General features: G+C 38.4%; 1 protein-coding gene across 4 annotated transcripts in view; it reads right to left on the bottom strand.

Moving 5' to 3' along the window:
* The window catches only part of RBPJ (recombination signal binding protein for immunoglobulin kappa J region), a 156,575-nt gene that overhangs the window by 30,670 nt on the left and 112,525 nt on the right, over positions 1–13,380 (bottom strand). The window contains exon 1 of one of the 4 annotated variants that reach the window (XM_074865944.1): positions 6,229–6,251. The exons of the other annotated variants lie outside the window; for them this stretch is intronic. The gene's annotated coding sequence lies outside the window, so the exon portion shown is untranslated. Of the gene's footprint in view, positions 1–6,228; positions 6,252–13,380 lie in introns of those variants that run through there. 4 annotated transcript variants of the gene reach the window in all.

Genomic DNA, 13,380 nt, shown 5'->3' with positions numbered 1-13,380 from the left:
ACTGCAGGCATAACTTTTCTCCCACATCATGTCCCAAATCATTCTTCTTTTCAAGTCCATCCTTTTCATTTAGCAAGTCCCAGTCTGCCATTCAAACTTTTATTCAAACTTCTTTTCCCCATTCACAGAATGGGAAGTGAACTTACTCTTTTTCTTTTTACCTATTTACTGCCCTTCAAGTAATTACAGAAATGAACAAGTGCACTAACATTAATCTTAGAGGTACACTAACTAGTTTTGCTCAAACTTTTAATATTCTCAGGTTAGGTAAAAACATGACACAACATATAGGATAAGTTTCAGATGTTTTCAGAACATATCAGAATGCCAAATCCTATTTGGAATTCCTAGTTCAGACACAATACATACTATACTACAGTTTTCTGTGGCTGCAGGAGTATGAATTTCCACTATTTCCAGCATCTACAAAGGAGTACAAAGACAAAGAAAATGTATCAGTTATTATATGCCTCTACTAAAAGTACCAAACTTTTTTTCTGTTATACAGTCTTACTTTCTGGAGATAAAAACTGTTTTGGCCAACTGGTGTTTTTTCAATGGTTCTATGTGTCAACTCAACTTTGGAAGGAAACATAAATTAAATAAAATTAACCAAGACAGTTCTGCCATTTGCAAGAACAAAATTATTACCACAAAACCCCCCCAAAAAAACCCAAACCACATGCTGTTCCATCCTCAACTTTGAAAATCTGTGGTTACTGAACTGTTCTAGCATCCTCCTGCCTGCAATATGAGCTTCAAACGTTTCTGGTATTGGCCTTTCAGCCAAGAACATACCTTTTACAGTTCCCTGAGAAAGTCCATTCACCTTTATTTACCGAGCACAGAAACCATAAAAAAAAAAAAACTTCCACAACATTCAAATAGAGGCAAACTTTAGCAATTTGCCTTATGAATTCTATCTTCACTTGGCCTGACAATTTTTGGCATCTAGTAAGAATAGCGTGGATCTTTCTGTAAATAATGCTCTCCAGAGAGGCAAAAGGCAGAAGGGAGTTGTCAAATTTGAATACAGTAGGAATAACAGCTGAGCAGAAAGCAAGCATGTTGGAGAGGCCAACATGGGGGGAATAGCAGGAAGAGTGAGGACTGAGAAGTGGCAAACTAAGACTTGCTAGGTGAGAAGAATGGGCCTGAGAACATTATGGGAGATGAGGCACCAGAAGAGTCCATGGCAAGGCAAATCATTTAGATTTAACTCCAGAATATACAAAAAACTAGTAAAAATACACTACAATTACTGTTTTCTCTGTAGATTTTGTGACAGAAGTTTTCACGGTATCTTAAAAATTTCAACGTACAAAATAAAAGCAAAATACTTGCCTTACCGCAAAGAATCCAAAACCATATTATAGCAGATATCCATGTATTGAGATCTGAGTTGAGATCTCTTTATTTTCTTTCTGCCTTACACAAGCAAGAATAGATCATCGTGGGTGTTGGGGGCTAAGCCCAGTAGGCAGCTAAGCATCACACAGCCACTTACTCCCCCTCCACCATCGGACAGGTAGAGAGAAAAGCATAAGTAAAAAGCAAGAAAACATGTAGGTCAAGATAAAAATTGTTTAACAAACCAAGGAGAAGTGGAAGAAGAGAGAAACAAAACAAAACAAGCCACTCACTCACCACCTCCGATGGGCAGACCAATGCCCAGCCAGTTCCCAAGCAAAAGCTGGATAATCTCTCTAAACCTCCCTCCTCTCCATTTTATTGCTGAGCATGACATTATATGGCATGGAATATCTCTTTGGTTAGTTCAGGTCATCTGCTTGGTTGTGTCCCCTTTCAACATCCCGTGCACCTCCCAGTCACTGTGGAGGGACGGACATGGGACAGAGTGAGAAATACAGAAGGCCTTGACACTGTGCAAACACTGTTCAACAAGAGCTAAAACATTAGTGTGTTATCAACACTGTTTTGGTCACAAAGAATACAGCACCATACCAGCTGCTATGAAGCTAATTAACTCCATCCCAGCCAGATCCAGTACAATAAGAAAACTAAAGAAAAACGGATGCTTTCTACATGGGAAACAAGTGCCGGATTTTGAAAAGGCACAGAGTGCCTGTCCGTTGAAAGTGTTTCACTCCCCAGCATCTGACTGTCAAATCATTTCCAACTGGACCAACACACTTGTTGGTGCTTTTGACTGATCTAGCAAGGGTCTAACATTTTTCCTGAATAGCAAAACCAATTCTTTATTAGTCCAGTTATATTATAGCACATATCACAGTATTTGCTGCAGAACATATTAGAGAAACTCTTTAATAAGCTACAAGAGATGATAGTAATACCTCAGTATGGATTCTGGAAACAATCCCCAGACAAGTTCTCAAAAGGAAACTTCCCTGGAAGAAAGTTATCTGGTAACTGTTCAGCGCAATCGTTCCAGGTGCTTCTCCTGAAGCACAAACCTCTCAATACTGTCAGAAATAAGATGTGGCAACCACTAATCCAGGGCAGTATAAGACCTGGAGACTGATCTGAGTGGCAAGTCCCATCTGCCTTAAACTAAGCTGTCAAATAAATGGGTTTTGAGACAAATACAGTGTGCTTTGCATAGGCTTACTAGGGGATAGAGATGATTAAGAATACTAAATTAAATACAGAATAGAGTGTCTAAAGAAAGTTTTACTTCCTCAGAGGACGTCTGAGGGAAACGATGCTTGAAGCAGGAGGAATCTAAGGAAAATAATTTCAGATTTTTATATGTCTAGAGAAGTTTCAGAACACACTATGCAATTCAGAAAGAATGAACATAAGAAATTCCAACCTCTGCTCTCCAACAATATGAAGTGACAGTGAAGTTTGCTGAGAGGGAGAAGTCAAGTTCCAACATTTCTAGTATCTACCAAATAGCTGTATCCCAAAAGCCATTAAGCGTGACAGGATTGGGGAAGAAGAAATACTGCCATTTCAACTACTACAGGTATATTGAAGTTAGGAGCATAGCAAAAGAAACCTCTGTCCTTCGCTTAATCCCAGTTCTAAAAACAGTCAACTGTCAGATGCAATCTTCTCCTAGATCAGGGGTTCTCAACTTTTCCTTCATCACGGACCCCCTTTAAATACCTTTTATGGCTGCGGACCACCAAGACTTAATTCAAGATTTAAAGCACTAGAGTGCCTCGAGGGGCGGCGCCAGGACCGGGAGTGCACCTTCAGGCTTGTTACTGGAGGCCAGCCCTGAAGAGCCCAGCGACGGAGGGACTTGCTGGGCTGGTGAATCGAGGGCCGAGTGGAGAGTCACCCGGCAAAGGTGAGGGTGCTGCCACCTCTCATGCACGTCAGGGCAGGCGGGGCTGGGGGGGGCGGGGGCAGGGCTTGAGTATGAGAGGAACATTGAGGGAAGGAGGCTGTGTGAAAAGGAGGCACAGGGCTTGCTGTGGGCCAGATCAAATGTTTCTGGGCTGGATGTTCCCCACTCCTGCTTTAAGCCTTCACGGACCCCCTGTGACGACATCGCGGCCCCCCAGGGGTCTGCGAACCACAGGTTGAGAACCACTGTGGACCTAGACCTTTCATATAGCCATGAAATTTGTGAAAGAATGTAAAGAGTTTGGGGTTGGACAATGAGACAAAAGCCTTTTAAGGAAAGAAATTAAAATAAAGCAAGTAATTTCCAGGTATTTTTTATAAAACAACTGCTACATACCTGGAAAGCTAGAAAGTCTTCCAAATATATGTTCAGCTTTTAGCACAAGATGACCCTCATAACAGGGCCTATTGCTTCTACCATAAATAACAAAAATACTTTTCAAAGAATTCAAGTTGCTATGTGATCAGTTATCACAAACCTATTAAACGTGGTGTACTACAAGCTCACCAGTATGTGACCTCACTAGGTTTACTTGGCCTACTGAGGTTATCTAAAATCTAGGAAAGTGAAATACTAGGTTTTCTAGTTTTATATTTAAAGGATTAATATAAAAGTATTCCTTTTCAGTCACTGAGACATCATCTGAGAAAAGCTAAAAGAGATGGATTCAAGTAGTGTGGTGGGACTCTATTTTCTCTCTTTCTTTTAATCCTCTATCCTCTGCCCATTTCCAGCTTCAATTTGCTTACCACAGACAAATCAGTGAGGAACTGAAGAAGCACTGAGGAAAGTTCATACTCACAGACTTTAAACATGCTTAAAATTAGCAAAGCTAACATATATACAACAGTGCCCATGTACAGGACACACTGAATAGTTCTCAGGAGCTATCCCTTAATCTTTCATTTGTTAAAAACGTTTCATACAGGTTAAGCAGTATACTGCAACCTAATGGTAAGACTCAGCTACTCCACATCAGCCCTGTTTTGGTTTTGCAGATTTCTACATTTAGAATAACATGTTACATCAACAGTAAAAGCAAAGCAGCACATGTACATTTTAAAACACAGGGATTTTCTGTTAATGTAAGTATATTTTTCTGCACACAGATTTCTGTGAATGCAAATACTGAAAATATTTCTGTGCATTCACCTACACAACCATATTTTCCTACAAACATTTTAGGACACAACTCCCAAGCAAAAAGATCATCTATCACTAGAAAACATTATCCTGTCTGGTGGTTTCACAGACACAAAGAGAATTCCTATGTATTAAAAAATGGACATTTATGATCCAGCAGACCAAAAAATTTCAGACAGTGGTTTCTGCTAAGTTTGGTCTATGAAATACACATCAAATGTAGCTGTTGATTCACATCACTTAATCTTTGTTTGCTGTTGGAGGTAACTGATTGTGGTGGTTTAGTCCCTGCCGGGGTCTGAGACCACGCGGCCGCTGTCCCTCCCCCACAAAGGGAGTGAAATACAAAGCCCCAAGACTGAAATAAGGAAAGGTTTAATACAACAGTGCAATAGCAACACAACCAACAACAACAATAACAATAACAGTAATAGTGATGGCAATGAACAAAGCAAAATAGCTACCAAATACAGCAGTTTGAAGCACGATGTACAAAACCACGAGTGCACCGCGCTCCCGCCAGGAAAATGTGACCTGCCAGGATGTGACGTCCGCATGGTATCTGAATAACCCGGCTAGAGCTCCCCCCCACTGCTGGGGAAACTTAACCCTATCCTGGTTAAACCAGGACACTGATGCATTTAATTTCTGTAAGTGCACCTTATTCCACAGTGATACGCTTTAAGTGAAGCTGAAAATATGGCACTGTTATGATTTGCCAATGATAAAAATGCACAGCTCAAAAAAGCGTTCTACAGGTTTAACACATGATTAAAACCCGAAACACCTAAAGGACACAACTTCTAAGATATTAATGCAAAAGACATAATTGGATATATGAATTCAGTTAAGACAGAAGTAAACACAAGCAATTAATAATACTTATGCTCAAATAGAACATTTCACATTTATCTTTTCCATGGATGAGGATATTGAATAAAGGAACCATACAAATGGCTAAAACAAAGCCCTTCAGAAGGAAAATTTTATCTTCTCCAAAACAAAAATGGGTTCAATATCCACAGGTCTGATCACTAAGGGAAACAGAGACAGTTGTACTACCAGTAATATCCAGCACTAAACAAACTCCACACTGGAAACACAAACTAAAAGGAAAGAACTAATACAAGCTTATATTGGCAAAAGAAAGGACAGGTAATGAAGTAAACTCTTCTCTCAGCCACTCTATACTCCACAGCCTACAATTCCATACAACCTTCATTCTTCACAAAGTTCTGATCATATTTACTTTTCTCAGGCTATCCCCCTTCCAATACCCAAACAGGTGTTTTTTCTTTGCCTTCCACTGCTCTTTATAGTTTGTTGTAACTTAATGCCATACAGCCCTAATGCAACACAGCCTACACTGTGAGTGTCCCTAACTACTGTGACTTTATCTGCATAGCATCTTAGAGAAAGAAAGGAGTTTTTAAATCCTTAGACTACTCACACCCTAAACATTTTATGGTCTTCTACTATTTCCTTTAACTTAGCAGAACCACAGAAGTTATTGCTGTGCTACTTCCTCAATAAAAATACTGCTGTGGTTATTATTCAGTTCTAAGAAAGGTGTAGAAGACACTGAAGATTATGCAGATCCATTACTTTGCAGTGATATGTGTATCTTAAAGAGTGTTCTTTTTTTTTTGCTATGAACATATTTAGATTTATGTAATATGACATGTAACTAAACACACAGATAAATGATGCATTTCAGAGGCTCTTCTTTCTATAATATCACACACCTGAGGTACGGAAACCGCTGAAGAAATGACACCTATCTCCCCTGTTGCTCCCTCAAGGTGCAACTGTGTTCATAAGCGCAATCCCCTAGAGCTGATGAAGTCAGCAAAATGACAGATTCCAGATCACCCATCACGCCGCAGGCGTTCATTGTTCAGGATGAACACATGCACTAACAGTCACATGCAGTCATCAACCCACTCTCACTTTCGCCTGCCAGCAGCACTTAGGCCCTGATTCTCATTAGGGTGTCTACTGTAATAAATATTGCTATAAAGACTTTGTCCTGAAGATCACGAGTTGAACTAAAAGCTAACCCATTTTTAAAAATAAATACAGTTTTCATATCCACACATAATGTACAAAGAGCCAACCTCAGCCAATCTGCTTTGAAATACTACTGACCCAACGTACCCTCCTTCTTACCCATCCTACAAAAGGAGATAAAATTAATTAAAACCTCACCAATCGAGAATGTCTAAGGGACATGAACAATGCTAACATTTCTCCTACTCCTAAAGTCCTTTTCTTCTCTGTAAAGAGCGAATGATGGGTGGTCCAGCTGCACTGTGGCTTCTTGGAAGTAGGGGGCACAGCAGCCCCTGAAATCACAAAACCAGAAAGTTTTTGATCGATACACAAAACATTCCCTTGCTTCAAGGGAAAAAAAAAAAAAAAGAAAAAAAAAAGACAAAAAAAAAAAAGACCCACCTGCTCCAGGGTGAATGCCACCAACCATGCACTATCACATCTTTGTACTGCATGATCCTGTACTGCTCCGGCCTACACTTAAAGAATTTAAGTCCTCCAGCAAATGGAATATGTTACATGTTTGAAACAAGTCTTCTACTGTACAGCACTATATACACTTTTGGCACTATATCAAATAATACTGACATAAATACAATAGAAAAAGCTCTGCTTCATTTAGTCACGCCCTCTCACTGGAAGTCACTGGTTCAATTAGAAACTCCCTCTCCCTTTTCTGACCCACTTTCATCCTCCCACGTTGCTTTCATTATTGTACTCTCTTTTCCAATCCCCATAAAAAGAAAAATCACAGAAACACCACTGCAATTTAAACACAGGCTGTACCGTATCAGTAAATAGGCTCACTTTTAAACAACTTACAGAAAGTAAACAAATTCACTTCTTTATAGTAGTCCACCTACATTTGGAAAAAAACTTCATTCAGTAAATCACTGTACTTGTACATGAGTCTAAAAATCAAAGGTCTACTCCAGAAAGGACATAATTTTAATCCAGACAGAACTCACACAACTCTGCCACAGTAAGTAAAAGCAAGGAAGTCAGTAATGACAGTTTACTGAAGAACAAGAAAGTGCCTAAACATGTATCTGCAGATGTGTTTTCCCTGCTTTTGCTTTTTGCTGAGGTACCTGCTGCAAGAAGCTACAGTAGCCCAAAGACCTCAAGTATACTAAAGAACTTAGATATTATCAACTTAGATGATGCCATTAATATGTTGGAATGGTGTAGAATGTGAGAAACATCATAAAAAATTACTCCATTTATTAAGATTCCTTTATATTCACATGCTATTATTTCTTTTTTATTGACTCCCTAATAACATTGGCTCAAATATTCGGTGGAAACTGCAGATTTGCACACACTTACCTTAGCAACTGAAAGAGTTATCAGCTTGAAAAATCAGCATGCCAACAGAATCTCAGTCCCTAAAACACAATATAATTTGGCTCAGCTATTGTAACCGCATAGGGAATGTGCAATATAAGGCTCATTGGTTTTATCTTCATTCACTCAAACAAAAAAAAGAGTGACTGTTAGGAAAATAGGAAAAACAACTGCATGTAGTTTAGAAAATTAGCTACTAAAATAATGGTAAACTGCTAAAACATAAAAACAGTCTGAAGCATGCTTCTACATGTAACGTCCCATATTCACAGCTTTCAGTGACAACTACTTTGCTCAGTGTATATGTATTAGGATTCTTCTTGTCCATCTAGCACAGTAATTTTCCCCTGGATCTCACCTTGCACATCACCTGTGAATAGATATTTCACAAGCAAACTTGACTTTTATTTCCTAAGAAAGTGATTCTGTGTCCCCTACTAAACCATAATTTAAGTACCAGCATGCCTTTAAAAAACAAGCAGCGACCTTTTAAGAAATTAAATTTCTAAGTATGGTAAGAACAGAGCTATTCAGCAATAAGGCAGTGCTTTTTACAGTTACCAACTGCCCATAATTGCAAATAAGACTTAGTCTAGAGGATTTTTTTTTAGATGTATGAGGAATCAACTTTAATAAAGCTACTGATTTACCTCTGTTGCCCGATTACTTGACAGAAGTCACAAATTAGACACAAGATTTTTTTAGACCACTTTCCTGCCAATATAGGAACCCTCCACTATACTATAGTACCTGAGAATTCGCTCAACCTTGCTTTCAATGGCTGAATGTCTGCAGAGTTTAGAGAGCAGTTTCTCCTCTTTAAATATACCTTCCACCCTTAACTAGAAGATAAGCATTCATCTGCTGTGCAGAAGGCAACTTAAAAAAAAACCTGAATAAAAAAAGCACAAAAACTTAAGGTTCATTGTTTTCTTTGAATTGCCACCGTTCACTGTAATGACAAAAATACATAATAGAAGCAGAAATTGTGAATGATTTTGCAAGGAAGTGGTAAAGAACCATACCGAACTTGCAAAAGAGGAAGATTCTCAAAAAGCCAGCCTAACCTCACCAACCATAAAGGCAAATACGTATTTCTTTTGAACACATCTTAAAGAGGTAACAGATTTTTGACAGGGATAGTCATTGGTCAGCTCAAAATTTCTAACCCTTGCTCTATTAAAGTAACAGGTTAATCACTCTTCCATGTACTTTTCCTTACTCTATACCCACATAAACATAAACAAAGAAGCTTCATTACTACAGCGACTGCTTCCTATCAGCAAAAAAACAAGGAGAAGGTACAATCTGTCTATAAGGGGCTTACTGTCCTGCTTCAAGCTCCTCAACCCGTTTCCTCTGCACTACCTGCAGAGCTCAGACCTTCAGAGGGAGCCAACTCACTCTGTCAATCTGTCACACCACTGATACACTAGGAAGCAGGCAACAGAGGGAAAACAGTGGTTTTGGTTGCAAAAAGCTATTTGGTCACCTCAGCAAATTCAGCTTTAACAAAAGCCAAGAGATTACACAGAAGGAGCAGCTAAGCTTGTTTTCTCTTACATTCTAGCAATCCTGTAACTCTCATGGGAAACAACTATATGTAAAAAAATAAAACACAGAAGAATTCTGTAAGGAAAATCACTTGCAAAAAAACGAGTCTTAGCATAATTAAGAGATCTTACTGCAGACTAACATCCTTAGTCAAAGTTTAGCTTAGGATAGTTATAAGACTCTCACCCCAAATGCAGTCAGAACTTAATGCAAAATGACAGCTAAGTATATTAACATCTCTAAGGTTTAAGCAGACCAACTCTGACACGCCTTGCTGTGACAGTTTAAGTCACCACTGTCTCAAATGCCTTTCCCACCTCTCTGCGAGGTCAGGGTAAGCAAACAGGTCTGTGTCCCAGCCGCTCCAGTTCACAGTTGGACTGTGGTTTCACAGGCAGCTGAGCTGATTTGTCAGCCCCAAACACAGGTCTTGCCTGCCAGCTTCCCCCTGGCTGCACCGACCTAACCTTACACACCAAACTCCAGTACTTCTGAGACCTTTCCACAGATAGATTCAAATCAGTAACCCAGAACAAAAACTATCTTTTGGGGGAGGAGAGGGATGAAAGGAAGGAAAGAAAGTAAATTTTACTGATTCAGTCATGAACCCAGAGTGCCAGAGCCACCACAATGCAATCAACAGAAACACTCAGACGAGAATGTGACCTCCCACTTTTGTGGCAGCGCGCTATTAGAAAATGGTGCATCCATAGCTTCAGTTTAGACCCACATAATTGTGTTTTAAATAATGTAATAAAAACCCCAACAACTCATACATTCACTTTACTGATCTTGGTTTAGGAACTGTAAGCTCTGGCAGCAATAGAATAGACAGTACTTAGCCCACCAAAACAAAAGTTTCGAGAGCCACTTTTTAATATCTTCACTGTATTTTTATACTTCTAAAAAACACCTGTAGGAAATGGGGATGATTCCCTACCATCTTTCTCCTCTAGCAACTCAAGTCAGTTGAGTCAACTTTTCATATTGTAGAATACTCTTTTTTTTAACACAGTATTATTACAGTCTGTACCCTCTCCTTTCACTCCCTTTCTTCCTCCAAATCCTTCAAAATGCAAAATGGAAGCAGCTCCTTATATTTGTTAAAAAGGAAGCTGCTCGAGTTATATAAGCTTACTTCTACACAACTATGTCTCACCTGCTGATTCTAGACTTGTAAAACAATTCACAAATGATACCAGTATGTAAGCAGAGAACAGGTTATCAACTCATAAGCAGGTTTCTATGCAAACAGTAATTTCCAAATTGGCAAATAAAATTCATCTTTTCAGTAGATTTAAATGATGACACAAAACCTGTAAATGCAGATACTTTTTAACAAAGCTGTATTTGGCACCAACCTGTTTTACAAAATTACAGGGTTTCCTAGACTTCAGATGTTTTCTTATTGCATCACCCAGGAATTATGTGGTTACACTAATATTAACTGGGCGCAGTTGCAAAATGAGCTGTCAGTATCCTAGAATTAATCAATCTTAAGTATATTGTTTCGTAATTAAGCTTATGAATACATCATGCCATGAATATAAAACCAGCAGCAATAAACACACATCCCAGAAAAGGGAGAATCAGAAGGCTCTTTTTCAACTTTCTAGGACAACTAAATCATCTGGAGGCCATTCTTCGTGGTCAATCTTTTTCACTGTGGTTGTGCTAAAGGTCTCCAATTGGGGAGCATTTTACATAAGCAAATTATGCTTAAACCTTTAAAGTCACATAACTAGACAGCAAAATTAGGTGATACTCCCTCTGCAGTTAACAAATCTGTGTTTTAATAAAAACATAAATGTTTTAAAAGATTTAAAAGCTTTGGATTGGTTGTTGTTGTTGAATTGATTCATAAGTAAATTATTTCTATGTTTCTAAGAGATTAATTTATACTTCAGCTACGGCCCCTGCAATAGAGCAGTCCTACACAGGAAAGATACAGAAATTCAGATTCCCATTTAAGAAATACTTGACTATTGAAAGAGAAAGAGGAAAATAGGGTATGTATAACAAGTATATTTCTGTTTAAATGACGTAAGCTACAAGTTCCTTTCAATTACCGCTATTTTCATTTGCAAAACTCAAATATTTAGAAACAAATTGCTAGAGAAATATAATCTCCACAACACCTATCATCAAATACAATAATACTTTTAATAACTGTTGTGGTAAATGGGTCAATGATTCTTGAACAAGATAATTAAACAGACACTCCAAAAATACACTTTTACTCCTCCTTATCACAGTACATTTACAACAGCCATATGAAAAGATTAGATTACGTGTCTGGGATGTCAGCAGGCTAACACCTTATCATCCTTTCTTCTGGTATTATAATATTACAGTTTTCTGACATAAGTTACACATGCTCCTATTGTGCCCAAATAGCTTCTATGGGGCATTTTTCATAAGAAAAAAATAAATCTGCAAAGCACAAATGCAAAGCAATTATTATTGTCCATTTTTTTAAATGGAAATTGTGTGAATCATACTTAATTCAAGTAGGCCTGCTTTTCAGGTTTGTCAAGTTTAAACTCCACACAGATGCAAATTACTGGCAAAACTTCTCCCTGCATCTTAATGAGGTACACTATAAACTATGAAGCCAACTTGAAAACAAGAATGTTTCTGAGACAAATTTTACTTGACCTAGGTATTCTAAGTGTTTAAGGAACGAGTATTTTAAAAGAAAGTTCTACCTAACAGCACTTAACTTCTGCATGATCTTAAACCTGTGACTGCTACAACACTAGTTTCCCAGAATAATGCCTGTGCTGGCATAAATTTTTGTGTAAGGATTTTACTGCATGATAAGCGTGCCTAAGCAGTGTTGTGAAGACTCCCAACTGCTGAGTTCTGAACCCAACCTCTTTTCAAAACATTGTCTCACCCTTCCAAGTACATTCAGGCCAGAAGGGAAAGTAAATTGTCAGAACTGTTTGAAGTACTAAACAACCAAATTTAAGAAGTCATTTCAGTTCGTAGCTACCACCGACTCAATCGTATCTTGACCAGTTTAAAAATGATTGCCAACACAGGACTGCTGCCTGCGTAGTATGTGGAACATGCTAATCAACAGGGAGATTTCCTTCCCACAATTTCTGCTGCTTCCAACACGGCCAACTGAGCTCTCCAAGAAAAGTGGGAAAATCATGGGCAAATGCAGTCATTAAAGTTCAGCAATCAGATAGATAAACTGAACTCCTGAATTAAAACATGCAGATGCCTGCGCAGCCAAGATAAATGAACAAAAAAAAGTCTCAACCTAAAGAAAAGCAGGAGATGACCTATATTAGAAGTATCAGAAGCAGAGTAGGCTTAGTACACTAACAGCTAATACTCCTTCACTGCTTTAGTTTACCAGATTGCTAAAAAATGAAGCTTATGCTATAAAATTGATTAGCCATCCCTGCAATAACTTTGGAACCCATACATCAGTTCTAACCAAGTTTAAAAAGAAGAGTTTTTAAAGAGAATTAAGTTGCTATGAGTTTTATGAAAACTGGAGACTGGAGAGACATTTCCAAAATACTGATGTCATTGAAAAAGACAAGCAGAACTTGGAAATTACATACTTTCACAGCTGGTCACTCTGCTTACGCCATTTGGATAGACAGTAAGCATATGCCTTAGCTATACTACAGCTACACTTTTCCCACTAGGAATGAAGGAGCTCATCGTATTGTCCCATAAACTTTCCTCACCATACAGGGCACATATGTATAGGAAATACAAGTTCTTTAGTCCTGATGTTTATAGAACAACTTGGAGACCAAAGAACCCCTGTTATTTGACAATAGCATATGCAAAATGGAGCCTAAACAAATGAAGAAAAATCAGAATGCCAATTTTAAAGTGCTTAAATTATCTTATATGGTTATGGGAAAGTTTAAATACTGTCAAAACAGCATTCACACATATAGAATACAGTATCA

This window comes from Strix uralensis, chromosome 4 (genome assembly GCF_047716275.1).
Source record: "Strix uralensis isolate ZFMK-TIS-50842 chromosome 4, bStrUra1, whole genome shotgun sequence".
In the NCBI taxonomy this organism is placed as follows: Eukaryota; Metazoa; Chordata; class Aves; order Strigiformes; family Strigidae; genus Strix; species Strix uralensis.
The sequence above is the reverse complement of the archived record's forward strand: the minus strand, read 5'-3'. Positions and strand labels throughout refer to the sequence as shown.